The sequence below is a fragment of the Anomaloglossus baeobatrachus genome, unplaced genomic scaffold (assembly GCF_048569485.1).
Source record: "Anomaloglossus baeobatrachus isolate aAnoBae1 unplaced genomic scaffold, aAnoBae1.hap1 Scaffold_139, whole genome shotgun sequence".
Classification (NCBI taxonomy): Eukaryota; Metazoa; Chordata; class Amphibia; order Anura; family Aromobatidae; genus Anomaloglossus; species Anomaloglossus baeobatrachus.
In genome coordinates this window covers 83932-111715 of record NW_027441909.1, presented here as the reverse complement: position 1 = coordinate 111715, position 27784 = coordinate 83932, and the positions used below count along the sequence as shown (strand labels likewise).

The window sequence follows — 27784 nt, the reverse complement described above, 5'->3', positions numbered from 1 at the left end:
GGCGCTAATTTAGCTCCCGGCTACGGCCTGCTCGGGCATGGGCCATGCCCCCCCCCCTTCCTCTGTCGTTCTCGCGCTGCAGAAAGATCCATCCCGCAATGGTGGGGGCCGCTGCCTCTCTCCCACAACGCTGGGAATACAGGCTGATAATACAGGGCGATAATTCCTCCTCAACAAAGGTGGGGGCCGCTGCCTTTCTCCCACAACACTGGGAATACAGGCTGATAATACAGAGCGTTAATCCTTCCTCCACAAAGGTGGCGGCCGCTGCCTCTCTCCCACAACGCTGGGAATACAGGCCGATAATAGATCCTCCACAATGGTGGGGGCTCCATCCGCTGTTTTCCCGCTTGGCACCCTCAGGCTGCAGATATGCCCACGACAGCAGCGCCATCTTGGGAAATCGGCTATTCTCTCGGTCTCGGGGGACACAGCCAGCAACTTCTGCGCCAGGGCCTGAACGGGGTAAGCTCTCCTTGCTCAGGAGGCTCGGTGCTGCGGGGCTTCAGCTATTTACTGAAAAGTTTAGACTTTCTCTGTACTAGGGGACCCTATAACTTTCATAGAAGTTAAGGGAAGCGAGCAGATTACTACATTGCTTTACTTTATATCTAATCCAAAAGTGCGGAAGACACAGACTCCCCTTATAGTGCGTTACTCAGCTTGCACGTCCTGCAATCAGAAATTCTCCTCAGGCCAGTCATCCCCCCCTGTGTCAGGACCACGATGCCCCAGTCACAGTGTCATCCCAGGATCCCCCCGCCACTGCAGATGAGGACTCTCGCACTCCCGCTGAGTGGGCTGCCTCCCTCTCCTAATCGGTAGCTGACCTAACCAAGTCTCCCAGTCTCTGGTTTCGGTCTTACAGCACCTACCAGCTATAACATCCCTCGGAGAACAAGGACGACCCTGCTCCCCAGGCGCCTTCTGATAACCAGAACAACCCGGCATCTCAGGCTCAGGATAGGGTCCCCACTAGGATCTAGAAGAAATCCTCCAAACGGTTCCACACTACCCAACCTCATCCCAAGATGACTCAGAGTCTGACTCTGCGTCAGGGTTGGCCTACGGTATGTCTCCAGAGTTGGACTCCGACCTGGAATTGGACGCGGAGCAGGCGTCCAATATCCGGCAGATGATCGACGGTTTAATCGTATCTCGGCTGTTAACCAAACTCTGTCGGTGGAGGAAGATCCGCCTACGGCTTCAAAAACGGTTTCTTTGAAAAAACCTCAGCAAGCCTTGAGATATTTTTCTAATAATCCTGACTTTACCGCCATTCTGGTCAAGCAGAGAGCTCACCCAGAAAAAAACGTTTCCTTGCAACGGTGCCTCTCCCTTCTCTATCCGTTCTCACCGGAGCTAGTGAAGGATTGGGCAGAGTTCCCTGTTGACCTTCCTGTGTCTCGACTGGCCAAGCACACTGTACTCTCTATTTCAGACAGTGCCTCTCTCAAAGAACCCACCGACCTCACCGTTGAGGCTCTGGCTCGGTCTATTAAGGCGGCAGGTTCCTCCCTCTGTCCCTCATTTGCCTCAGTGGGGGCTACTAAAGCTCTTGCGGTCTGGAGCAAAAGTTTACAGAGAGGCCTCCATGCAGAAGGTTTGCCTTCCGAGTTGATTGAGCTAATTGACCAAATATCCATGGCCGCCAAATACCTTTATATACGCTACCCTAGACTCGGCAAATTATGCCGCCACGGTGGCCAGCAACTCAGTGGTGATTCGTCGGACTCCCTGGCTAAAAGGGTGGAGTGCATGACGGGATTACCCTTTCATGGTTTCGCCTTTTCGGCAAAACACTCGATAGGATCATGCATGGTGCAACAGGGGGTAAGAGCACCTCTCTTCCACAACAGCGCCCAAAGCGCACACCTCGCAAGAGATTTCCCTGTTTCAGGACGCCTGGCTTTCCTACATAGACGACGCCTGGGTGCGAGAACTGGTATCCACCGGTTACAAAATCGAGTTCACCTTTCTCTGAGACGTTTCCTGCAATCATGCATTCCCAAATTCATGGCCCAAAATCGAGCCTTGTCTCAGGCAATCGCAGCACTTCGCGATGCAGGCGTCATCATACCAGTTCCCACCAAACAACTTTACACAGGCTTTTACCCGAACCTTTTCCTGGTTCCCCAAATAGAACAGCTCAGCCTGTCCTATTTTAAGTCTCAAGAGGAGGGTAAACAGGGCAGTGTGGACTCGACTCTTTCACATGGAGTCACTAAGGTCTGTGATTGTGTCCATGGAACCGGGAGAATTCCTGGCCTCCATTGATATACAAGACACCTACTTGTTCGCTGTCATGACCGTGCTTCGCCCCAGAGGCATTGTAGTCATCCCGTATCTGGATGACCTCCTCATAAACAAACAGTCATTTCCTGCCTTCTCAGAGAGTGTGCAAATCTGCTTGGACACTCTCTCGAGGTTGGGCTGGCTCGTCAACCGCCAAAAGTAGTCTTTAGTCCCATCTCAACGTCTCGTCTTTTTGGACATGGTCCTAGACACTTCTCGAGCTTGGGTGTTTCTACCAGTAGAGAAACGGACCTCTCTGAGGCAGGGCATTCAGTTCCTCCGGCGCAATCGCAGGCTACCTCTGCAGTTCTGGATGAGAACTTTGGGGAAGATGGTGGCGGAGATGGAAGCCATCCCGTTCGCTCAGTTTCACCTTCGTCCTCTTCAGCTGGTTCTCCCTTCAGCGTGGGACAGGAAACTGGCTTCCCTAGACCGACCTGTTATTCTTTCCCAGAGGCTGATTCACCCCCTACTCTGGTGGGACCATCACTCTTCGCTCTCCCAAGGGAGATACTTCCTCCCGATTCACTGGCAAGTAGTCACGACAGAGGCCAGCCTGATAGATTGGGGAGCTATATTCCATCATCACACGGTTCAGGGTCGCTGGTCTCTCCTGGAACGCACCCTACCGATCAACATTTTACAGTCAAGGACCATCCTTCTGGCCCTTCAGGGTTCCTCTCGGGTCTCCCTGTTCGGATTCAATCCGACAATGCCACTGCTGTAGCATACATAAGTTATCAAGGAGGGACCCGCAGCTTAGCAGCGATGAAGAATTCAAAAGATCCTTCGTTGGGCAGAGACTCATGCCTCTGCCATCTCCACGGTTCACATCCCAGGAGTAGAGAACTGGGCCGCGGACTTCCTAAGCTGACAAGGTCTAGCAGCGGAAGAGTGGTCCCTCCACGACGAGGTGTTCCAACAGATCTGTCACAGGTGGGGTCCTTCAGACGTGGACCTCATGGCATCTCGCCAAAACACCAAGGTCCTCCCCTTCCTAGCCCGATCTCGCAACCCACACGCAATGCACTCCGACGCCCTGGTCCTGCCGTGGTCGCAGTTTCGTCTCCCTTACATATTCCCTCCGCTTCCCCTCATTCCGAGGGTGATCAAGAAGGTCAAGGCGGAGGGAGTCTCTGTGATATTGGTGGCACCAGATTGGCCCAGGAGGGCCTTGTACTCGGAGCTCGTCCAATTACCAGGCGACACTCTGACGGCTTCCCGACTGCCCAGATCTTCTGTCACAGGAGCCGATTTGCCACCAGAACTCCGCAAGGCTGCGTTAGACGACGTGGCTCTTGAATCCTGGATTCTAGCCAGAGCTGGTCTACTCCCCCAAGGTCTTTTCCACTATGATAAATCTCAGAAAGCTCTCCTCGGCTCGCATTTATCATAGAACCTGAAGATCTTTTCTTTCATGGTGTGAACAAAGTGGAAAGTCGCCGCTTACAACTTAAAGGGGGTGTAGCCCATCTAGTTCCTCCCGTTCATCAGCCTCTGCATCCGTGGGACCTTAATTTGGTTTTAGGGATCCTCCAGCAATCGCCTTTTGAACCTCTGCTCGAAATCTCTCTCCTATTACTCTCCTGGAAAGTTGTGTTTCTAATGGCTATCACGTCTGTCAGGCGAGTTTCGGAATTGGGAGCCCTGTCACATCAGGCTCCCTACCTGGTTTCCCACCAGGACAAGCTAGTACTCCAGCCTTCACTGTTTTCCTCTCAAAGGTAGTTTCTCCCTTTCACCTTAATGAAGAAATCGCCCTGCCCTCATTCTGTCCGGCTCTGGTCCATTCATTTGAAAAGGCTCTGCATAACTTGGATCTTGTCAGGGCTCTGAGGATTTGTTTCTCGGACTGCGCTGTTTTGCAAATCAGACACTCTTTGTCCTCAGTGGAGGGGCAGAGGAAAGGTGCCTCAGCCTCAAAATCCACAATTGGCCTTTGGATTAGATCAGCTATCCAAGAGGCCTACAGGGTCAGGGGCGCCAACCTCCCGGGAAGGGTGAAGGCTCATTCCACCCGAGTGGTGGGAGCTTCCTTGGCTTTTCGCCATCAAGCCTCGGCTGTTCAACTTTCCAAAGCCGCTACCTGGTCCAGCGTCCACACGTTTACCAGGTTCTACAGGGTGCATACGCAGGCCTCTGCGGATGCTGCCCTGGGGAAGACAGGTTCTGCAAGCGGCGGTGACTCACCTCTGACTTGGAAGGAATCGTCTCAGTTCTTTACTACCTTTTATAGTTAACGGTCAGTCTGTTGTTCTGACTTTACCAGTTGTTAAGGGTTTTTTCCCTCCCAGGGACTGCTTTGTGAAGTCCCATGGTCCTGTGTCTCTCAATAAGTCAAGAGAGAAAGGAAGGAAGATTTTTGTGTACTCACCGTAAAATCTTTTTCTCTGAGCCTTCATTGGGGAACACAGCACTTGCCTTGTTTTGGAATGGTAATTTCTTATTTCTTGAATAACTATAGCTACAGCTTCTCCTACTGCTTATGCACTAAACTGGCTTGGTTCCTGGTCAGTCACAGGGTGTACACTGCGGAGGAGGAGCTAACTTTTTTTTCTTATTAGTTTGCATGGTGTCTAGTGTCAACCTCCTGGCAACAGCAGCATACACCCATGGTCCTGTGTCCCCCAATGAAGGTTCAGAGAAAAATATTTTACGGTGAGTACACAAAAATCTTCTTTTTGAAATTGCCTAAATTGAATACATTTTTTCTTTTTTCTTCAGAGAAGTGCAACAGTTTCCAGAGTCTGTTCGCAACGCAGAAGAAGTGAAGTATGCCGTCCAAGTGTTCGCAGCGCTAAATAGCACTAACTTTGTCCGATTCTTCAAGCTTGTCCGTTCTGCATCTTACCTTAACAGCTGCATATTACATTGTTATTTCCCCCAGGTAATAGATTACTCTGGTCAAAGCTTAAACTTTTTAATTTGTTTCTGGGTGCAATTTAATGCTTTATCTGTGTCTCTCCCAGATACGAAGAGATGCATTGCGTGCCTTGAATGTAGCGTACACAGCCAGTTATCAGAGACCCACACTATTTCCTCTAGAAAACATGGTTCGTCTCCTCTCTTTCCATGATACTGAGGAAGCTATAGATTTTCTTGCATCCTATGGCTTAAGTGTTAGTGAAGGGTAAGTGTGTCTTAAGATTGGAAATCTCTGGAATATACAGTCTTAATTGTCTTTGATAATTAATGTTTGTTTTCTTTTTTTCTTGAAAGTTTTGTAGAGCTGAATCGTGCTGCATTTGTTGAGCCTTTGGTTCCTTTGCAGCCAAAGAGGAGCTCCTATATCAGTTCTAAGCGGCAAATGTCTATAGGGGAAATTGTGAATGGAGCTCCACTCCCACAGTTTTTTTTGCATATGCCGGTTTGCAGCTTTGATGCCCAGAATAAATATACTGGAAGTATCAGCAGTTATGAACCTGCAATACCAACAGGTAAGTAAAAAGGATGCCACCGGGAAAGTGTTTTCTTTTTTTTTCTTCTTATAACCAAGTTAAAAACCTAAAATAAAAACTAATTACTGAAATATTTAAATTACTATTTTCTCAAAACCACAAATATGCAAACTTATCGATATAACCGAGAACCACAGTAGATTTTATTTTTTCTGTAGTTGCTAATTAGATTAGAAAAATAGGAACTATATAGTTAAGTACAGATCATGATTGTCATACTATCAAATATTATAGGTGAGGAGGAGCACAGTACCCAAAATAGGTGCAGCAACAATGACACGGTAAACAAAGGTCTATCTGCCAATGTCCATAATATATGAATTAGCGGAGAATGATCAGTGCGCATATGATTGTAAAAGAACTACAATAACAATTAGTGTATTAGGAAAACAACATGCACAGAGAATAAGACATGGAATGACAGCTCTGCTTAATAGGATTTTTGTCAAAAAAATACTGCATAGATTATACATGATTAGTATTTTATGATGTGTTGTAAGGATCCATATGTACAGCCTCCTATAAATACCTTGTGACATGCAGATAGGCACAGATGAACCCAATGTGCGGTTCACCGCTATACTAGTTTCATCAGGAGATAAGTGTATAGAGTAAGTGTTATATATATATATCTCCTGTAAAATAATTACTAAGGTGCATGTGAGCATTACACCTGGTACACAATGCAGGTTGTATAGAGCAACTAGAGATGTATTAGAAAAAGATGGCCGAAAGGGGCATGTTAGCATAAAATGCAGTGTGTCAGTCGCGATAGGTCAGGTGGTGTGTGGGCACAACATCGTTATGATGACACGACATGATGGAAGACCCGCATCCCGGCATCATCAGGGACCTGGGCAACGAAGGAACATGTGTGTGTCTCCACTCATATGACCACACGGTCACATGTATCCAGCCAAGACGAGCTTAGGGGCACTTTTCAATTACGGCACTACTGCGCATGCCCAATATGTGCCACCACCTGTTCAAAATATATACAGCATATCCAAATGACTGTATGGAAACCGTAAAAATCACAATAGTAAATAGAATGTATAGATATAATGAAGACACAAGGAAATATATAAATACATCACTCGATAGAATTTTAAAGACATTATGATATAGTAAATCAGTGGGTTCTTTTCCCTCATCTTCTTTTCTTGTATCAGATGTCAATGCCTTAAGGGGTCTTTACACACAGCGACATCGCTAGCGATGTCACTCGTGAAAGCACCCGCCCCCGTCGTTTGTGCGTCACTGGCAAATCGCTTCCCGTGGCATACAAAATCGCTAGTACCCGTCACACATACTTACCTTCCTAGCGACGTTGCTGTGGCCGGCGAACAGCCCCTTTTCTAAGGGGGCGGTTCGTGCGGCGTCACAGCGACGTCTCACGGCAGGCGTCCAATCGAAGCGGAAGGGCGGAGAGCAGCCGCATGAAAGTCACGCCCACCTCATTGCCGGAGGACGCAGGTACGGTGGTGTTCGTCGTTCCTGGGGTGTCACACGTAGCGATGTGTGCTGCCTCAGGAACGACGAACAACCTGCGTCCAGCACCAGCAACGATATTTGGGAAATGGACGATGTGTCAACAATCAACGATTTGGTAAGTATTTTGCATCGTTAGCAGTCACTCGTATGTGTCACACACAACAACGTCGCTAACGAGTCTGGATGCGCGTCACGAATTCCGTGACCCCAACGACCTCTCGTTAGTAATGTCGTTGCGTGTAACGGGGCCTTTAGATGTAATATGGATATAATATTCAGCCATACTGATCAGGTATATCAGCAAATGAAGATTTTAAAGTGCTGCTTCATGCAAATCATAGGAGCTAGAATTAGATGGAACAAAAATTAGACTACTATGTTGCAAATATAAACATATTGTGGTGCACACAGGATTAAATTATATAAATGAAAAAGTAGATTAAAAAGGATTACAAATTTTTTCATATTTATAAATGGGGCTTGAAGCTCGCCGTCTCATTTAAGCCAGTAGGTGAGACTCTACATCGTGTCTCTTTCATGGGAACTGCTTTTTTCAAATTACCACTTCTAATGCAAACTCTAACTTTAGCTCTTGGCAATACTCAGAGAATGACTAGGAGACTTTCCTCTTCTCTTGGTGAACCCTCATGATCTTTGCTCCCATCAATCCACCTTTGTGAATTAATCTGGATGTTAAGGCCCCGTCACACTAAGCAACATCGCTAGCAACATCGCTGGTAACGAACAACTTTTGTGATGTTGCTAGCGATGTCGCTGTGTGTGACATCCAGCAACAACCTGGCCCCTGCTGTGAGGTCGTTGGTTGTTGCTGAATGTCCTGGGCCATTTTTTAGTTGTTGCTGTCCCGCTGTGAAGCACAGATCGCTGTGTGTGACAGCGAGACAGCAACAACTAAATGTGCAGGAGCAGGAGCCGGCTTCTGCGGAGGCTGGTAACCACAGTAAACATCGGGTAACCAAGAAGCCCTGTCCTTGGTTACCCGATATTTACCTTCGATACCAGCCTCCACCGCTCTCACTGTCAGTGCCGGCTCCTGCTCTGTGCACATTTAGCTGCAGCACACATCGGGTAATTAACCCCATGTGTGCTGTAACTAGGAGAGCAGGGAGCCAGCACTAAGCATTGTGTGCTGCTCCCTGCTCTGTGCACATTTAGATGCAGCACACATCGGGTAATTAACCCCATGTGTGCTGTAACTAGGAGAGCAGGGAGCCAGCACTAAGCATTGTGTGCTGCTCCCTGCTCTGTGCACATTTAGATGCAGCACACATCGGGTAATTAACCCCATGTGTGCTGTAACTAGGAGAGCAGGGAGCCAGCGCTAAGCATTGTGCGCTGCTCCCTGCTCTGTGCACCTGTAGCTGCAGCACACATCGGGTAATTAACCCGATGTGTGCTGTAACTAGGAGAGCAGGGAGCCAGCGCTCAGTGTGCGCTGCTCCCTGCTCTCTGCACGTGTAGCTCCGTGCGGTGGTAACCAAGGTAAATATCGGGTTGGTTACCCGATATTTACCTTAGTTACCAAGCGCAGCATCTTCCACGCGGCGCTGGGGGCTGGTCACTGGTGAGCTCACCAGCAACTCGTGTAGCCACGCTCCAGCGATCCCTGCCAGGTCAGGTTGCTGGTGGGATCGCTGGAGCGTCGCAGTGTGACATCTCACCAGCAACCTCCTAGCAACTTACCAGCGATCCCTATCGTTGTTGGGATCGCTGGTAAGTTGCTTAGTGTGACGGTACCTTTAGACTTGTCCTATTTTCCAGAGATCTCCATTGTTGATTTACCCAGCTTTGCTTCAAGGCTAGTCTTTTTATCATTGATAGGGGCTAACCTCCAAAAATAGTCTCTCCGTTTGTGGAGCATTGTTCTCCCATCACACCTCTCGGTCTCCCGGAACTGGGAGCTCCCTTTATTATATTTTTTTTTAGCTCTCACACTTGTTCATTCTATTGCTTAAAGGGAACCTGTCATCAGAAATTTAGCTTGAAACCTAAAAGTTTCCCCCTCTGCAGCTCCTGGGCTGCATTCTTGCAATGTTCCTGTTGTTTATGTGCCCCCTTTCTGACCAAAATAAAGACTTTATAAAGTGGTACCTTTTTGTATTCAAATCTTGATAATGGTACACGGGGGCGGGCTCTCTGGTGGCCGTTAGTCTGCCTCCTGTCGGTTTAGGCCGTCCCCATCGCTCCATTCCATACTTCAGGGTGCCCGCCCTTTCCCCTCTGCCTCCAGCGTTCTGCGCAGAACTTTCCAACGTCGGGTCATCTGGCCAGCGCTTGCGCAGAACGCTGGAGGCAGAGGGGAGAGCGTGGCCACGAGATAATGGGTGGGCACTTGCAATGCAATCACAGCGCCGCCCATAACCTCGTGCCTGCGCACACGTCACCAGCGGTCCTCGCATGCGCGGCACCTCGGGCGCAGTGGGCGGCGTCCTGAAGTATGGAATGGAGCGATGAGGACGGCCTAAAGCGACTTTGAGGCAGACTAATGGCCACCAGAGAGCCCTCCCCCGTGTACCATTATCACGATTTGAATACAAAAAGGTACCACTTTATAAAGTCTTTATTTTGGTCAGAAAGGGGGCACATAAACAACAGGAACCTTGCTAGAATGCAGCCCAGGAGCTGCAGAGGGGGAAGCTTTTAGGTTTCAAGCTAAATTTCTGATGACAGGTTCCCTTTAAGTGTTAGTGATCACCCAGTGTTGCGAGCCACCATGCCCTTGGTGATCTGCACGGTCAAGTTTTTTGGTAATACTCACTTTCTGGGACATTTGATCTATGATGCCCCATGGTGCGGTATCCTCCAGTGCTATTAGCGAGAAAATCCAGTTTTTGTAAATGATTTTCATGTTACTTACATTGCAGGACACAGATCCCACACTATTTTTATTTCCACTTTTCCATTGTCCGTTCTAGTTGCCTATGGGCATTGTTCTCTTTCCTGAGTTCTGGTTCCTGGTTGTTTAGATTTGTTTATTTTTTTTCTTTCATTTCTTATTGCTTTTGGCTGCCTTGTGCCTGAGGAGAGGGCATAGCCCTCCAGGCAAAGGCCAAAGCTTTTTTCTACCTAGTGTTGACCTCCTAGTGGTAGTGCCTATTGGTGCAGTCTCCTCTAGAAAGGGACTTTATGGCACATCTAATAACATACAAATTAATTGGATTTTTATATGTAGATTTTCCGTGACTCCTGATTTTAGTTTCGATCTTCATTAACTTGCTTGTATATCAACAGAAAAACCTGCTCTTGAAGAAACGAAACGTCCTGCTGTACTTCCAATGCCTGATGCCAAGGAGTCCAGTTCTGTGCCTGCTCAAGCTGTGTTTCAGCCCATCCTGCCCCCTGAGCCACCACCATCTCCTCCCAAGCCAAAATTCAGTGAAGAGGTACTACAAAATACCATCCTATACTGGTGTTAAGATAATTTCACATTTGTAACATGGCGGATTAGGAAGTCAGAAAAATGTGGTCTTGTATAGGCAACCCTTCTTTCAAAAGAAATTTGATGGCTCCAAATATTTATTTAACACCACATTCACACAAATCTGAGATTTCTTGGGCCTTTCGCAACCACCAATTACCGACATTACTGCATCCGTGTGCAGCTCCATTTGCTTGGAACCAATAAATATTCATTTTGACTATGTGCTTATACACCTAAACAGAGATTCTTTTGTTTTATGCAGGATGTGGCTTATGTCCTGGACGATGTTTTGGAGGATGCCATGAAAGAATTGAGTGCTCCTGTCATCCAAAGTGTGTCAGAATACATCTCAGCTGCACTTGGGTATATCTATTTCTTCTCCTTAATGCTTTATAGGGTATCTCTCAGGAGCACGCAAAGGAACATTAGCACATTTTGTTTACTAGATGATATTGTCAAATACATTCTAAATAGAGTATAAAAATGCCTTAAAAGTCTGATTGGTTGTCTTTTACAATCAGGATGCAACCCTTATTTCTCTCTCACCTTATTGGGGGACACAGGACCATGGGTATATGCTGCTGATACCAGGAGGTTGACACTAGGCAAACTTAAGAAAAAAAGTTAGCTCCTCCTCCGCAGTATATACCCTGTGACTGACCAGGAAGTAAGCCAGTTTTTTGCTTAGTGTCCTAGGAGGTGGACATGGGCCTCTTTTCAGGCCCTTTTGACTTTTACGTTTTTTTCCCAGTTCGGGCGCGTTTTTTAGCCCACTAACCTCTTTTCTGTTCTATTCTCACAGATGGGCGACAGGGTGTGCCACACTCCTGCTCTCCCACTAAAGAGGGTCACAGGGTGGCTCCGCCGCCAGGTCTCCCCTCTTCCTAAATTACCGGACGATGACTCTCTGCGTCACCCTGGTGCTCAGAGCCCCCCATATTTACGTCCTCCCAGGCTCCCCCTTGTCACGATTCTAGACAAGCGGCACCGAGAGTGGCGACATTCGGCAGTTCCAAGACCCGGATCAAGCCTGCCGTCTGCCTATTTGCTGCATGATGCGATGCAGCTGAGCTGAAGTCTGCGTACCTCCAGGTTCTTACCCAGCTGGCGCGGCTTCCAACGGATGCTCTGGACGAAGGTAGGGAACATCATCTCCAGGCAAGTCCTGTTCAGCTTGGAGCGGCGGGGAGAGGGTCTCTCTGCTTCAGCTGCTCTGTATGAAGCCCCGCCCCCGCAAGGTGGGGGCCGCTCCATCTCTGCATAACGCTGGGAGCCTCGTGCATACAGGCAGATATCCCGCCCCCACAAAGGTGAGGGCTCTATCTGCTCCTCACAGCTCTGCAGGAGGATATCAGCACAGGCTGTTTTCCGGCTCTGAAACCCTCAGGCTGCTGATACGCCCACGACAGTAGCGCCATCCTAGGGGAAGCGACATTCTGCCCGGGGGACACAGCCAGCAGCTTTCTGCTTCAGGGTCTGGACTGGGTAAGCTCTACTTGCTCAGGAGGCTTGGTGCTGCGGGTTCGAACTATTTACTGGAATAATACTGAAGGGTAGCCCTTGTCCGCACTAGGAGACTCTATAACTTCCATAGAAGTTAAAGAGAGCTAGCAGATTACTGCATCGCTTTGCATTATGTCTAATTCAAAAGCCCGGGAGACCCACACTCCCCTTATAGTGCGTTACTTAGGTTGCACGTCCTGCAATCAGAATCCCCCATCCCCCCACCTGTGTCAGGACTGCGATGCCCCAGTCGTGGTGACATCCCAGGATTCCCCCGTGGATGAGGACTCTTGCGTCCCCCACAAGTGGGCTTCCTTTCTCTCACAATCGGTAGCTGACCTAACCAAAGTCTCCCAGTCCCTGGTTTCGTTCTTACAGCACCTACCAGCTCTCCAACCTCCCTCGGGGAACCAGGACGACCCTGCTCCTCAGGCTACCTCGGAGGACCAGAACGACCCTGCACCCCAGGCTCAGGATAGGGTCCCCACCAGGATCCAGAAGAAATCCTCTAAACGGGTCTACACATGCAGCCCATCCACATCACACGATGACTCCCGAGTCCGATTCTGCGTCAGAGTCTGCCTACAATGATATGTCTCCAGAGTCGAACTCCGACTTGGACCTGGACGCGGAGCAGGCATCCGATATCCGGGAGATGGTTGACAGTTTAGTCTCGGATGTTCACCAGACTCTATCGGTAGAAGAAGATACGCCTGCGGCGGTTTCAAAAACAGTTTGCTTAAAAATCCTAAGTGAGTCCAAGATATTTTTCTAATAATTCTAACTTTACCGCCATTCTGGTCAAGCAGAGAGCTCACCCAGAAAAAACGATTTTCTGGAAAATGACGTCTCTCCCTTTCTTTATCGTTCCTTTGGGAGACCCAGACCATGGGTGTTTAGCTTCTGCCTCCGGAGGACACACAAAGTACTACACTTAAAAGTGTAGCTCCTCCCTCTGAGCTTATACACCCCCTGGTAGCCAGTCCTAGCCAGTTTATCGCTTTGTGTTCAGGAGGTCATACATCCACACATGCATTCTCATCTGATTGTTTGACTTTTGGAAAGAGTTTGAAGAAAAGCGGGTCCATGTCTGGACTCCCGGCATGTCCCTTCTCACCCCACTGTGTCGGCGGTGTTGTTAAGGTTGATTTACAAGGCTGAAGCCTTACATGCCGCGCTCCTTCACCATCCCTTCTGGGCTCTGGCTTGAAGTGGGAGCCAGCACGGTCTCCATGCCTGGCAGGAGTCAGGTCTCCATCCACAGCCCCTTGAGGATTCTGTTGGACCGAACCACTCATCCCCAGGGACATGGCCCTGCGTCTCAGCAGCTAAGTACCTGAGACGTTTATGTTGGGGGTCCCGGTTCTTTATTGTAAGGGGAGAGTATGCTGTATGTGATTGTTTTTAACTTTTCCGGCGGGTTCTCCAGCTTTTGCCTGAGAACCGCGCCGATGGTGCCTGCTTGTCGGCCTCGCCGCTTAAATTTAGGCCCCGGCTTCGCCGGAGGCCTAGTTTAGTTTTCCTGCCCTCGCATGTCACTCATGCAGAGGGACAGGTTCGGCTCCTCCCGGCGGCCGTTCTACACAGGGGAGGAACACTCCCCACTGCTGGGGCGTCCCTCCTTCCCGGCAGGTCTCTATAGCCCTCCAGTTCCCGCTCTTTTATAGGAACGCCCCTAGTCCCGCCCCCTCCATTTCTCAGGCAGAGTTCACTCTGCTCTGGGACATCCTGCATTCTGCATCTCTGCTGAGGTGCTGCGCTCTGGGGGACCGGGTTTCGGGATCTGGAGGGCACACAACACCGCGCTCAGCGGTCTTGTAAGCCACAGCCGGTCTCCGGTTGTGGACCTCTGTATATTCTCCCTGGAGTTCATTCTCTGCAAAGCCCCCACTCCAGCAGCATGTCTCACACAAGGAGCAAGGCTCCGAAGCTTTATTCTGCATGCACTGCATGTAAGCTCCTGCTGCCTGAGCCGAGCATTTATCGACACTGTGATGGTTGCTCTAACTTGGTGCCACAGCCTGGAGTCTCACCCCCTGTGGTCTCTCAGGCTGCTGCTGCACCTGTGATTGAACCCCCGGCCTGGGTAGAGTCCTTTTCTAGGTCCATATCCCAGTCATTTGCTGAGTCCATGGGACTTTTGTCCAGGACTTTGATGAATATGCATCAGGCCCCCTCTCAGGGTGCCTCTAATACTCTTGACAGAGGACTCCTATCCTCTGACCTCCGTCCATCAGAGCTCACGGAGGATTCATCATCTGATCCCAGACCTTGTCCTTCTAAGAGAAGGCGCAGGGTTTCCTCCCCCTCCCCATCCCACGGCTCTGTCTCAAGAGCTGACTCTCAAGATGAGGAGGATGCTCTCACTGGGGGCTCGGAGGCTATGTATCCCATCGATTTCTCTGAGGGTGACTCAGATCTTAGTGATTTGATTGCTTCTATTAATTCTGTGCTGGATCTCAATCCGCCAGTATCAGAGGAGCAACTCTCTTTGGCAGAAAAACATCAGTTTACCTCGCCTAAGAGAGTGAAGAGTGTGTTCTTTAACCACTCCAGTTTTCAGACCGCTGTGACCAAACCCAGGGCCTGCCCTGACAAACGCTTTCCAAAGCGTGGTTCTCATGACCGGTTTCCATTTCCACCTGAGGTGGTCAAGGAGTGGTCTCACTCCCCAAAGGTAGACCCTCCGGTGTCTAGGCTATCAGCCCGGACCGTTGTGTCGGTGGCTGACGGCACCTCACTTAAGGATTCCACTGACCGTCAGATTGACCTTCTGGCCAAATCTGTGTACGAAGCTGCGGGGGCCGTGTTTTCCCCGATTTTTGCAGCAGTGTGGGCTCTCAAAGCCATCTCTGCTTCTCTAGAGGAGATGCATTCCCTCACCAGGGAATCTATGCCTGAGATGGTTACCTTAACTGCTCAGGCTTCAGCCTTTTCATCTTATGCCATGTCTGCCATGCTAGAGGCTGCTCACCGCACTGCGGTGGCTTCAGCTAATTCTCTTGTTATCCGCAGGATTTTGTGGCTTCGAGAGTGGAAGGCAGATGCTTCGTCCAAGAAGTTTCTTGCTGGGCTCCCTTTTGCTGGTTCACGGCTGTTTGGTGAACAGCTGGATGAAATCATTAAAGAAGCTACTGGCGGGAGGAGTACTTCCATGCCACAAACTAAGACCAGGAAACTTGCCCAGGGTAGGAATCAATCGAGGTTTCGTTCCTTTCGTTCCTCCAACTGGTCATCCTCTAAGCCTTCCGCCTCGTCCGCTAACTCAGCCAAGGATCAGAAATCCAACTGGCGCCCAAAAGCGCGTCCGCAGAAGACCGCAGGAGGTTCTGCCACTAAGGCAGCTTCCTCATGACTCTCGGCCCGCTCCAGCCACGTCCTTAGTCGGTGGCAGGCTCGCCCACTTTGGCGACGCTTGGTTAAAGCAGGTCTCCGATCAGTGGATGAGAGACATCATATCTCACGGCTACAGGATAGAATTCTCTTCCAGCCCTCCAAACAGATTTTTTCTCTCAACTCCCCCCTGCTCCAAGGCCGCCGCCTTCTCGCCGGCCGTGGCGTCCTTGCAGGCAAACGGAGTGATTGTCCCAGTTCCCGCTCAGGGACGGTTCAGAGGTTTTTACTCAAATCTCTTCCTAGTTCCAAAAAAGGACGGTACCTTCCGGCCCATCCTGGATCTCAAGCTTCTCAACAAGCTTGTCCGGGTGCGGCATTTTCGCATGGAGTCTCTGCGATCAGTCATTGCCTCTATGACCCAAGGGGAGTTCCTGGCGTCCATCGACATCAGAGATGCCTATCTACATGTGCCAATCGCAGTGTCACATCAGCGTTGGTTACGTTTTGCGATAGGAGAGGATCATTTCCAATTCGTGGCTCTCCACTTCGGGTTAGCCACGGCCCCTCGGGTATTCACCAAGGTCATGGCGGCAGTGATTGCGGTCCTGAACCTCCAGGGGTTAGCAGTGCTTCCTTATCTGGACAACCTTCTGGTCAAGGGTCCATCCAGCGCAGACTGTCAGCGGAGTGTTTCGCTCACTCTCGCCACCCTAGCCCAATTCGGGTGGATTGTCAATCATCCCAAATCCACTCTGACTCCGACCCAGAGTCTCACGTACCTAGGGATGCAGTTCCAGACTTTGCCGGCACTTGTGAAATTGCCCTTAATCAAACAGCAGTCTCTCCGGCTAGCGGTGCGCTCTCTCCTGAGGCCCCGCCGTTATTCCCTCAGGCGCCTGATGCAGGTGCTGGGTCAAATGGTGGCTTCCATGGAGGCGGTTCCCTTTGCCCAGTTCCATCTGCGTCCTCTGCAGCTGGACATTCTCCGCTGTTGGGACAAGCGGCCTTCCTCCTTACAGAGGTTACTGGCTCTGTCGCCACGGACCAGGAGCTCTCTTCAGTGGTGGCTTCGACCCCTCTCCCTGTCTCAAGGGCGCTCCTTCCTGGCTCCGTCCTGGGTGATTCTCACCACGGATGCCAGCCTATCCGGCTGGGGAGCGGTACATCTCCACCACAGAGCTCAGGGCACTTGGACTCTGTCCGAGTCAGCCCTTTCAATCAATGTGCTGGAAACCAGAGCTGTGCTTCTAGCTCTCCTAGCCTTTCACCACCTGTTGGCGGGCAGGCACATTCGAGTCCAGTCAGACAACGCGACAGCGGTTGCCTACATCAATCACCAAGGCGGGACACTCAGCCGCCTGGCAATGTTGGAGGTCCAACGCATTCTTCAATGGGCGGAGGGCTCCAAGTCCACCATATCCGCAGTCCACATCCCTGGCATAGAAAACTGGGAGGCAGATTATCTCAGCCGTCAATCCGTGAACGGTGGCGAGTGGTCTCTGCACCCGCAGTGTTTCAGTCAATCTGCCGCAAGTGGGGCACTCCGGACGTGGACCTAATGGCATCCCGTCACAACAACAAGGTTCCGGTTTACGTGGCTCGCTCCCACGATCCTCAGGCCTTCGCCGCGGACGCTCTGGTTCAAGACTGGTCCCAGTTTCGTCTGTCCTATGTGTTTCCCCCTCTAGCTCTCTTGCCCAGAGTCCTGCGCAAGATCAGAATGGAGGGCCGTCGAGTCATCCTCATTGCACCGGACTGGCCCAGGCGAGCTTGGTATCCGGACCTGCTCCAACTGTCCGTGGAGATGCCGTGGCATCTTCCGGACCGTCCAGACCTGCTCTCGCAAGGTCCGTTTTTCCGCCCAAATTCTGCGGCACTCAAATTGACGGCGTGGCTTTTGAGTCCTGGATTTTGACGGCTTCTGGTATTCCTCCTGATGTCATCTCCACTATGACTCGGGCCCGTAAGTCTTCCTCCGTCAAGATCTATCACAGGACTTGGAAAATTTTCCTGTCCTGGTATCGCTCTTCCGGCCATTCTCCTTGGCCATTTTCGTTGCCGACCCTTCTGTCTTTTTTACAGTCCGGTCTGCAGCTAGGACTGTCCCTCAACTCTCTCAAGGGACAAGTCTCAGCTCTATCAGTGCTGTTCCAGCGGCGTCTCGCCCGGCTGGCTCAGATCCGCACCTTCATGCAAGGTGCGTCTCACATCATTCCGCCTTATCGGCGGCCCTTGGATCCCTGGGACCTTAACTTGGTCCTCACGGTATTGCAGAAACCCCCTTTGAGCCTCTTAGGGAGGTTTCTTTGTATCGTCTTTCTCAAAAGGTGGCCTTTCTAGTTGCCATAACTTCTCTCAGGAGAGTCTCTGATTTGGCTGCACTCTCCTCGGAGTCACCTTTTTTGGTTTTTCACCAAGACAAGGTAGTTCTCCGTCCGACCCCGGACTTTCTTCCTAAGGTGGTCTCTCCCTTCCACCTTAACCAGGATATTTCCTTGCCTTCCTTCTGTCCGGCCCCTGTTCATCGCTTTGAGAAAGCGCTGCATACTCTGGATCTGGTGCGTGCTCTCCGGATTTATGTGGCTCGCACCGCTGCGCTTAGGCGGTGCACCTCTCTTTCTTTGTCGCTCCATTGGGAGACCCAGACAATTGGGTGTATAGCTTCTGCCTCCGGAGGCCACACAAAGTATTACACTTTAAAAAGTGTAACCCCTCCCCTCTGCCTATACACCCTCCCGTGGATCACGGGCTCCTCAGTTTTATGCTTTGTGTGGAAGGAGGCACACATCCACTCATGCATTCTCATATTAGTTATGTCGGTTGGAAGAAAAGAGGGCCCCCACGGGGCCCCCGGCATGTTCCCTTCTCACCCCACTACGTCGGCGGTGTTGTTAAGGTTGAGGTACCCATTGCGGGTACAAAGAACGGAGCCTCATGCCGTCTCCTTCACCATCCCTTAGCGGCTCTGGGAGAAGTGGGATCCTGAGCGGTCATCCATTTACTGGGACCGTGCTCCCTCCGCAGCCCCTGTGGGAATCTGCCGGACCGGAGTCTAGTCAACCTCAGGGACCGGGCCCTGCATCTCAAAGGTACTCTGTATCCCCATAGGGGACTGTGCAGGAGCGCACCTTCTTACCGGACGCTGCGGCAGCTGCTGAATTGTGAAGGCCGGAGGACTTCCGCGCCGACCGTGCCTGCTTGTCGGGCGCGGTCTCAAATTTAGTCCCCGGCTTCATCGCGGCCTAGTCGCAAAAATCCCGCCCCCGGGCCTGCCTGTCAGGGGTAAGGGCGGGACTGCCGACCTGACGTCGGATGTGAGGGCTGGAGCATCCTGCATGTTTCCTCCCCCCTCACTGATCACTGTTGGGACCCCAGATTTCCGCACTTTCCTGGCGCCGCCCACGGCTCCACTCCTCCCCTGAGAGCTCCGGCAGCCATTTTTTGGCATTCTGCCGGTGGAGGATTCTCTGTGAAGAACTCTGCAGCTCCGGGGGACCTAAGGCAGGGAATCTGGAGGACACACACACTCCGCTTGTTAGCGGTCGGTAAGCCACACCGGTCACCCGGTGCTGGTTCCCCTAGGGTGCCGGAATAGATACGTATTTATATATATATATATTTCTGTTCGGTCGGGCTGTTTACCCTTTATTGCCCATATACCCTCAGTGATCATTCTCATAGGAGATAACAGCATGTCGTCCACAAGGAGCAAAGCTGTTAAGGCACAGGGTTTTTTTTGCGGCCTGTACCTCTTGTGGGGCTATGTTACCTGCGGGTGCCACCTACCCTCACTGTGAGCAATGCTCGACCCCTGTTTCGCTTGCTCAGCCGGAGCCTCGGTCACTAGTGGGCCCCTCTTCTCAGGTAGACCCCCCTGCTCCCCCTGGCCAGGCGGCAGGGACAGAGTTCGCCTCTTTTGCTGAGAAACTCTCTGAGTCTCTGACACAATCCATGGCTCAGTCTAAGGACAAATGGTCTGCCAAGCTGCTAGAAGCTTTGCAGTCCAGACCGGTCCTTACACAGGCCCCGGCCCCTGTTGGATCGGCGCCTCCGGGCCCCTCTCGGTCCGCCCCGCAGCGCGCTCCCAGGTTGGGCCCTAGGTCTCACGTGGAGGACTCCTGCCCGGACCACAGTCCTAGACAGGCTAAACAAGCTCGCTGGGAATCTTCCCCGACTTCTTCACGCTGCTCGGGTTCCCAGCTCGAGGACTCTCTGGAGGACGAGGCGGACGTCGCAGCTCAGGGCTCTGACCCTGACGTCGCCCTTAACCTTGATACACCTGAAGGGGACGCCTTAGTGAATGATCTTATCTCGTCCATCAACCAGGTGTTGGATCTCTCTCCCCCGCCTCCTCCTGTAGAGGAGTCGGCGTCTCAGCAGGAGAAACACCAGTTTAGGTTTCCCAAACGTACACGTAGTGCGTTTTTCGATCACTCTAACTTCAGAGACGCTGTCCAGAAGCCCAGAGCGGTTCCGGACAAGCGCTTTACTAAGCGCCTCACTGACACGCATTACCCCTTCCCCTCGGAAGTCATTAAGGGTTGGGCTCAATGTCCCAAGGTGGATCCTCCAGTCTCTAGATTGGCGGCTAGATCCGTGGTATCGGTGGCAGATGGCTCATCGCTAAAAGATGCCACGGACAGGCAGAGCTCCTGGTGAAGTCCATCTATGAGGCCACGGGCGCGTCTTTTGCCCCGGCCTTTGCAGCCGTGTGGGCACTCCAAGCTATCTCAGCTTGTCTGGCTGAGATTAATGCTGTCACACGCAATTCTGCTCCGCAAGTTGCGTCTTTGACTTCTCAAGCGTCAGCTTTTTCTTCCTACGCCATGAACGCAGTCCTAGACTCTGCTAGCCGTACAGCTGTGGCATCCGCTAACTCTGTGGCAGTCCGTAGGGCCATGTGGCTGCGCGAATGGAAGGCAGACTCTGCCTCCAAGAGGTTCTTAACCGGTTTGCCGTTTTCTGGCGACCGCTTGTTTGGCGAACGATTGGATGAGATTATTAAAGAATCCAAGGGAAAGGACTCCTCCTTACCCCAGTCCAAACCTAAGAGACCTCAGCAACGGAAAATACAATCGAGGTTTCGGTCCTTTCGGCCCTCCGCCAAGCCCCAATCCTCTTCGTCCAGCAGGCCGGAAAAAGGCCAGAGGAACTCCTATGCGTGGCGGTCCAAGTCACGCCCCCAAAAGGCCGCAGGAGGCACTGCCTCCAAGACGGCCTCCTCATGACTCTCGGCCTCCCCTAGCCGCATCCTCGGTCGGTGGCAGGCTCTCCCACTTTGGAGACGCCTGGTGGCCACATGTTCAAGACCGATGGGTGAGAGACATTCTGTCTCACGGTTACAGGATAGAGTTCAGCTCTCGTCCTGCGGCTCGTTTCTTCAGAACCTCCCCGCCCCCCGCCCAGGCCGATGCGCTTTTTCAGGCAGTGGACGCTCTGAAGACAGAAGGAGTTGTGATCCCCGTTCCCCTTCAGGAACGTGGTCGCGGCTTTTACTCCAACTTGTTCGTGGTGCCAAAAAAGGACGGATCATTCCGTCCCGTTCTGGACCTCAAGCTACTCAACAGATATGTGAGAACCAGACGGTTTCAGATGGAATCTCTCCGCTCGGTCATTGCCTCGATGTCACAAGGAGACTTCCTAGCATCGATCGACATCAAGGATGCTTATCTCCACGTGCCGATCGCTCCCGAACATCAACGCTTCTTGCGTTTTGCCATCGGGGACGAACACCTTCAGTTCGTGGCATTGCCTTTCGGCTTGGCAACAGCCCCACGGGTTTTCACCAAAGTCATGGCATCCGTTGTGGCGGTCCTACACTCTCAGGGCCACTCGGTGATTCCCTACTTAGACGATCTCCTAGTCAGGGCCCCTTCTCGGGTGGCGTGTCAACACAGCCTTACCGTCGCTCTGGCGACTCTCCAGCAGTTCGGGTGGATCATCAACTTCCCGAAATCCAAGTTGACACCGACCCAATCACTGAATTACCTCGGGATGGAGTTTCATACACAGTCAGCGGTAATCAAGCTACCGCGGGACAAACAGCTTTCTCTGCAGGCAGGGGTTCAATCACTTCTTCGGGGTCAGTCACACCCCTTAAGGCGCCTCATGCACTTCCTGGGGAAGATGGTGGCAGCAATGGAGGCAGTGCCGTTTGCGCAATTCCATCTGCGGCCACTCCAATGGGACATTCTCCGCAAATGGGACAGGAGGTCGGCTTCCCTCGACAGGAACGTCTCTCTTTCCCTTGCAACCAAGACGTCACTTCAGTGGTGGCTCCTTCCCAATTCTCTATCGCAGGGAAAATCCTTCCTACCCCCAACTTGGGCTGTGGTCACCACGGACGCGAGCCTGTCAGGGTGGGGAGCGGTTTTTCTCCACCACAGGGCTCAGGGAACCTGGACTCCGATCGAGTCTTCCCTTCAGATCAATGTTCTGGAGATAAGGGCAGTGTATCTAGCCCTATTGGCTTTCCATCAGTGGCTGGAGGGCAGGCAGATCCGTATCCAGTCGGACAACGCCACTGCCGTCGCATACATCAACCACCAAGGCGGCACTCGCAGTCGTCAAGCCTTCCAGGAAGTCCGGCGGATTCTGCAGTGGGTGGAAGCCACAGCCTCCACCATCTCCGCAGTTCACATCCCGGGCGTAGAAAACTGGGAAGCAGATTTTCTCAGTCGTCAGGGCATGGATGCGGGGGAATGGTCTCTGCACCCAGAAGTGTTTCGAGAGATCTGTCACCGCTGGGGAACGCCGGACGTCGATCTCATGGCGTCACGGCACAACAACAAAGTCCCGGCATTCATGGCACGGTCTCAGGATCACAGAGCTCTGGCGGCGGACGCGTTAGTTCAGGATTGGTCGCAGTTTCGACTGCCTTATGTGTTTCCTCCTCTGGCGATGCTGCCCAGAGTGTTACGCAAGATCAGGTCCGACTGCCGTCGCGCCATTCTCGTCGCTCCAGACTGGCCGAGGCGGTCGTGGTACCCGGATCTGTGGCATCTCACGGTGGGTCAACCGTGGGCGCTTCCAGACCGCCCAGACTTGTTGTCTCAAGGCCCGTTTTTCCATCTGAATTCCGTGGCCCTCAACCTGACTGTGTGGCCATTGAGTCCTGGCTCCTAGCGTCTTCGGGGTTATCTCAGGATGTCATTGCCACCATGAGACAGGCCAGGAAGTCAACGTCCGCCAAGATCTATTACAGGTCTTGGCAAATCTTCTTATCCTGGTGCTCTGATAACGGTTTTCTTCCATGGCCGTTTGCCTTACCCACTTTTCTTTCCTTCCTTCAATCCGGAATGGACAAGGGTTTGTCACTCGGCTCTCTCAAGGGCCAAGTATCGGCGCTCTCCGTATTTTTTCAAAAGCGCCTAGCCAGGCTTCCGCAGGTCCGCACGTTCCTGCAGGGAGTTTGCCACATAGTCCCACCTTACAAGCGCCCACTGGAACCCTGGGATCTTAACAGGGTACTAACGGCTCTTCAGAAACCACCTTTCGAGCCGCTGCGGGATGTATTTTTATCACGTCTTTCGCAGAAGGTGGCCTTTCTAGTGGCAGTTACATCACTCCGGAGAGTGTCTGAACTGGCAGCGCTGTCATGCAAAGCCCCCTTCCTGGTGTTTCACCAGGATAAGGTGGTTCTGCGTCCGGTCCCGGATTTTCTCCCTAAGGTGGTATCTCCTTTTCATCTCAATCAGGATATCTCCTTGCCTTCATTTTGCCCTAATCCAATTCACCAATGTGAAAAGGATTTGCACTCTTTGGATCTGGTGAGAGCACTCCGACTCTACGTGTCTCGCACGGCGCCCCTGCGTCGTTCAGATGCGCTCTTTGTCCTTGTCGCTGGCCAGCGCAAGGGTTCGCAGGCTTCCAAGTCAACCTTGGCTCGGTGGATCAAGGAACCGATTCTCGAAGCCTACCGTTCTTCTGGGCTTCCGCTTCCTTCAGGGCTGAAAGCCCACTCTACCAGAGCCGTGGGTGCGTCCTGGGCATTGCGGCACCGGGCGACGGCTCAGCAGGTGTGTCAGGCAGCTACGTGGTCTAGTCTGCACACTTTCACGAAGCACTATCAAGTGCATACCTATGCTTCGGCAGCCGCCAGTCTAGGTAGGCGAGTCCTTCAGGCGGCGGTTGCCCACCTGTAAGAGGGGGCCGTTTCGGCTCTTTTTATTGAGGTATTCTTTTACCCACCCAGGGACTGCTTTTGGACGTCCCAATTGTCTGGGTCTCCCAATGGAGCGACAAAGAAGGGAATTTTGTTTACTTACCGTAAATTCCTTTTCTTCTAGCTCCTATTGGGAGACTCAGCACCCGCCCCTGTACCCTTCGGGCTGGTTGTTCTTTTGTGTACACATGTTGTTTCATGTTGAATTGTTCTTTTGGTTCATGGTTTTCAGTTTTCCGAACATCCTTCGGATTGAATTTACCCTAGACCAATTTATAAGTTTTCTCCTTCCTGCTTTTGCACCAAAACTGAGGAGCCCGTGATCCACGGGAGGGTGTATAGGCAGAGGGGAGGGGTTACACTTTTTAAAGTGTAATACATTGTGTGGCCTCCGGAGGCAGAAGCTATACACCCAATTGTCTGGGTCTCCCAATAGGAGCTAGAAGAAAAGGAATTTACGGTAAGTAAACAAAATTCCCTTCTTTTGTGCTAACCACAGGGCGGCGCAAGGGTCTCTCTGCTTCTAAGCCGACCTTGGCCCGTTGGATTAGATCGACCATTTCGGACGCCTACCAGAGTACTCAGGTGCCTCCCCCGCCGGGGATCAAAGCACACTCGACCAGAGCTGTCGGTGCCTCTTGGGCTTTTAGGCACCAGGCTACGGCTCAACAAGTCTGTCAGGCTGCCACTTGGACTAGCCTGCATACCTTTTCGAAGCACTACCAAGTGCATGCTCATGCTTCGGCAGATGCGAGCTTGGGCAGACGCATCCTTCAGGCGGCTGTCGCCCACTTGTGAAGTTAGGCTCCGCCTACTTCTTAGTTTTTTCTGTTTATTCCCACCCAGGGACAGCTTTGAAACACCCCATGGTCTGGGTCTCCCAAAGGAACGATAAAGAAAAAGAGAATTTTGTTACTTACCGTAAATTCTTTTTCTTATAGTTCCGTATTGGGAGACCCAGCTCCCTCCCTGTTGCCTGTTGGCAATTTTCTTGTTCCATGTGTTATCACCGGCTGTTGTCGTGGACAGAGTCTCCGGTTGTTCCGGTTCTTACTCGGTTCTACTTGTGGGTGGCTATTCTCCTTCAGCTTTTGCACTAAACTGGCTAGGACTGGCTACCAGGGGGTGTATAAGCTCAGAGGGAGGAGCTACACTTTTTAGTGTAGTACTTTGTGTGTCCTCCGGAGGCAGAAGCTAAACACCCATGGTCTGGGTCTCCCAATACGGAACTATAAGAAAAAGAATTTACGGTAAGTAACAAAATTCTTTTTTCTATCCGTTCTCTCTGGAAATAGTGAAGGATTGGGCAGAGTCCCCTGCTGTCGATCATCCTGTGTCTCGACTGGCCAAGCACATGGTACTCTCCATTCATAGTTAGAGTTACATAGGTTGAAAAAAGGTCCATCTAGTTCAACCTTCCTCCACCAATTCTACATTTTGTCCCCAAGTCACTTATAACCAACAATGTTGTGTGTACTGAGGAAATCATCCAGCCCTTTTTTAAAAGCTGTTATACTATCTGCCATTACTACCTCTTGTGGTAGAGCAGTCAGACTGTGGAATGTCCTAACTGCCTGACAGTGCCTCTCTCAAAGAACCCACCGACCGCACCATTGAGGCTATAGCTCGGTCTATTTTTGAGACGGCAGGTTCCTCCCTCTGCCCCTCATTTGCCGCAGTGTGGGTTGCCAAGGCTCTTGCCGTCTGGAGTAAGAGTTTACGGAGAGTCCTCCGTGCAGAGGATCTGCCTGCCGAATTGGTTGAGCTGACCAACCAAATATCCATGGCTGCCAAATACTTTATATACGCTTCACTAGACTCTGCAAATTATGCCGCCATGGCGGCCAGCAATTCGGTGGTAATCTGTCGGATTCTCTGGCTTGCAGCCTGGTGTGCAGATAATGACCGGGTAACTGGGTTACCCTTTCAGGGGTTTCGCCTTTTCGGCGAAACACTTGAGAGAATAATTGCTGATGCAACAGGATGTAAGTGCACCTCTCAACCACAACAGCGCCCAAAGCGCGAACCTCGCAAAAGATTCCCCTGGCGTTTTCGGCCCTTTCGGAACTTTACCTGTCAGCCACTCGCAAAATCTGAACGATCCTCCTGGCGCAGCGAGCAAAAGCCTGGACCCTCCAAAACTAACATGACCTGGCGCTCCCATCCTAGGCAGCCCAGGTCCGGTCTCACCATTCCTTCTCAGCATGACGCCAGTCATCCCCCGACCACCGTAGGAGGTCGAATGCTCCTCTTCCAGGACGTCTGGCTTTCCTACATAGATGATGCTTGGGTGCGAGAACGCGTATCTACCGGGTACAAAATCGAGTTAACCTTTCTCTCTAAGAGACGTATCCTGCAATCACGCATTCCCAAATCCGCAGCCCAGAATCGGGCCTTGTCTCAGGCTATCGCGGTACTTGGCTACGCTGGTGTCATCGTACCAGTTCCCACCGAACAACGTTACACAGGTTTGTACTTGAACTTTTTTCGTGGTTCCCAAAACGGACGGCTCGGCCCGTCCTATTTTAGACCTCAAGAGGCTAAACAGGGCAGTGCAGACTCACCCCTTCCGCATGGAATCCCTAAGATCTGTGGTTGCATCCATGGAACCGGGAGAATTCCTGGCCTCCATCGATATACAATATGCCTACTTGCACATTCCAATCTGCAAAGCTCACCAGAGGTTCCTTCGGTTCGCAATTGGGGAGGAGCACTTCCAATTTACGGCTCTCCCCTTTGGCCTAGCCACGGCACCTCAAGTCTTTTACCAAGGTCATGGCAGCTGTCATGACCGTGCTTCGTCCCAGAGGTACTGTAGTCATTCCGTATCTGGACGACTTCCTCATAAAGGGACAGTCATTTCTTGCCTGCTCAGAGAGTGTGCAAATCTGCTTGGACACTCTCTCGAGGTTGGGCTGGCTCGTCAACCACCAAAAGTCCTCTCTAGTTCCATCTCAACATCTTGTCTTTTTGGGCATGGTCCTAGACACTTCTCGAGCCCGGATGTTTCTACCAGTAGAGAAATGGACTTCCCTGAGACAGGGCACTCAGGCCCTCCGGCGCAAGTGCTGCCTACCTTTGTGGTTCTGGATGAGAATTTTAGGGAAGATGGTGGCGGCGTCCCGTTTGCTCAGTTTCACCTTCGTCCTCTTCAGCTGGCTCTCCTTTCGGCGTGGACAGGAAACTAGCATCCCTGGATCGCCCAGTTTGTCTTTCCCAGAGGGTGATTCACTCCCTACTCTGGTGGACCCATCACTCTTCGCTCTCCCAAGGGAGATCCTTCCTCCTGATTCACTGGAAAGTAGTCACGACAGAGGCCAGCTTGATAGATTGGGGAGCCATGTTCCATCAACAAATGGTTCAGGGTCGCTGGTCTCTCGCAGAACGCACTCTCCCGATCAAAGTTCTGGAGTTAAGGGTCATTTTTCTCTCTGGTCGGGTTTCCCTGTTCGGATTCAATCCAACAACGCCACTGCAGTGGCATACATAAATCATGAAGCAGGGACCAGCATCTTAGCAATTATTAAGGAAGTCACCAAGATCCTTCGTTGGGCAGAGAATCACACCTCTGCTATCTCCAAGGTTCACATCCCAGGAGTAGCGAACTGGGCAGCAGACTTCCTAAGCCGACAAGGTTTGGCTGCGGGAGAATGGTCCCTCCACGACAAAGTGTTCCATCAGACCTGTCACAGGTGGGGTCCTCTGGACGTGGACCTCATGATATCTCTCGAACGCCAAGGTCTTCCCATTCATGGCCCGATCCCGCGACCCATACGCAATAGGCTCTGACGCCCTGGTCCTGCTGTGGTCGCTGTTTCATCTCCCTTACATATTCCCTCCGCTCCCCCTCATTCCAAGACTGATCAAGAAGATCAAGGCGTTGGGAGTCTCTGTGATACTAGTAGCTCCAGATTGGCCCAGGAGGACCTGGTACTCGTAATGCGTACATTAACTAGGTGACACTCCCTGGCGGCTTCCCAACCGCCCAGATCTTCTGTCGCAGGGGCTGATTTGCCACCAGAATTCTGCACGGCTGCGTTTGACGGCGTGGCTCTTGAATCCTGGATTCAACCAGGTCATTTCCACTACAAT

General features: G+C 51.6%; 1 pseudogene; it reads left to right on the top strand.

The window, feature by feature from the left end:
- The window catches only part of LOC142260607 (germinal-center associated nuclear protein-like), an 88209-nt pseudogene that overhangs the window by 22252 nt on the left and 38173 nt on the right, over positions 1–27784 (top strand).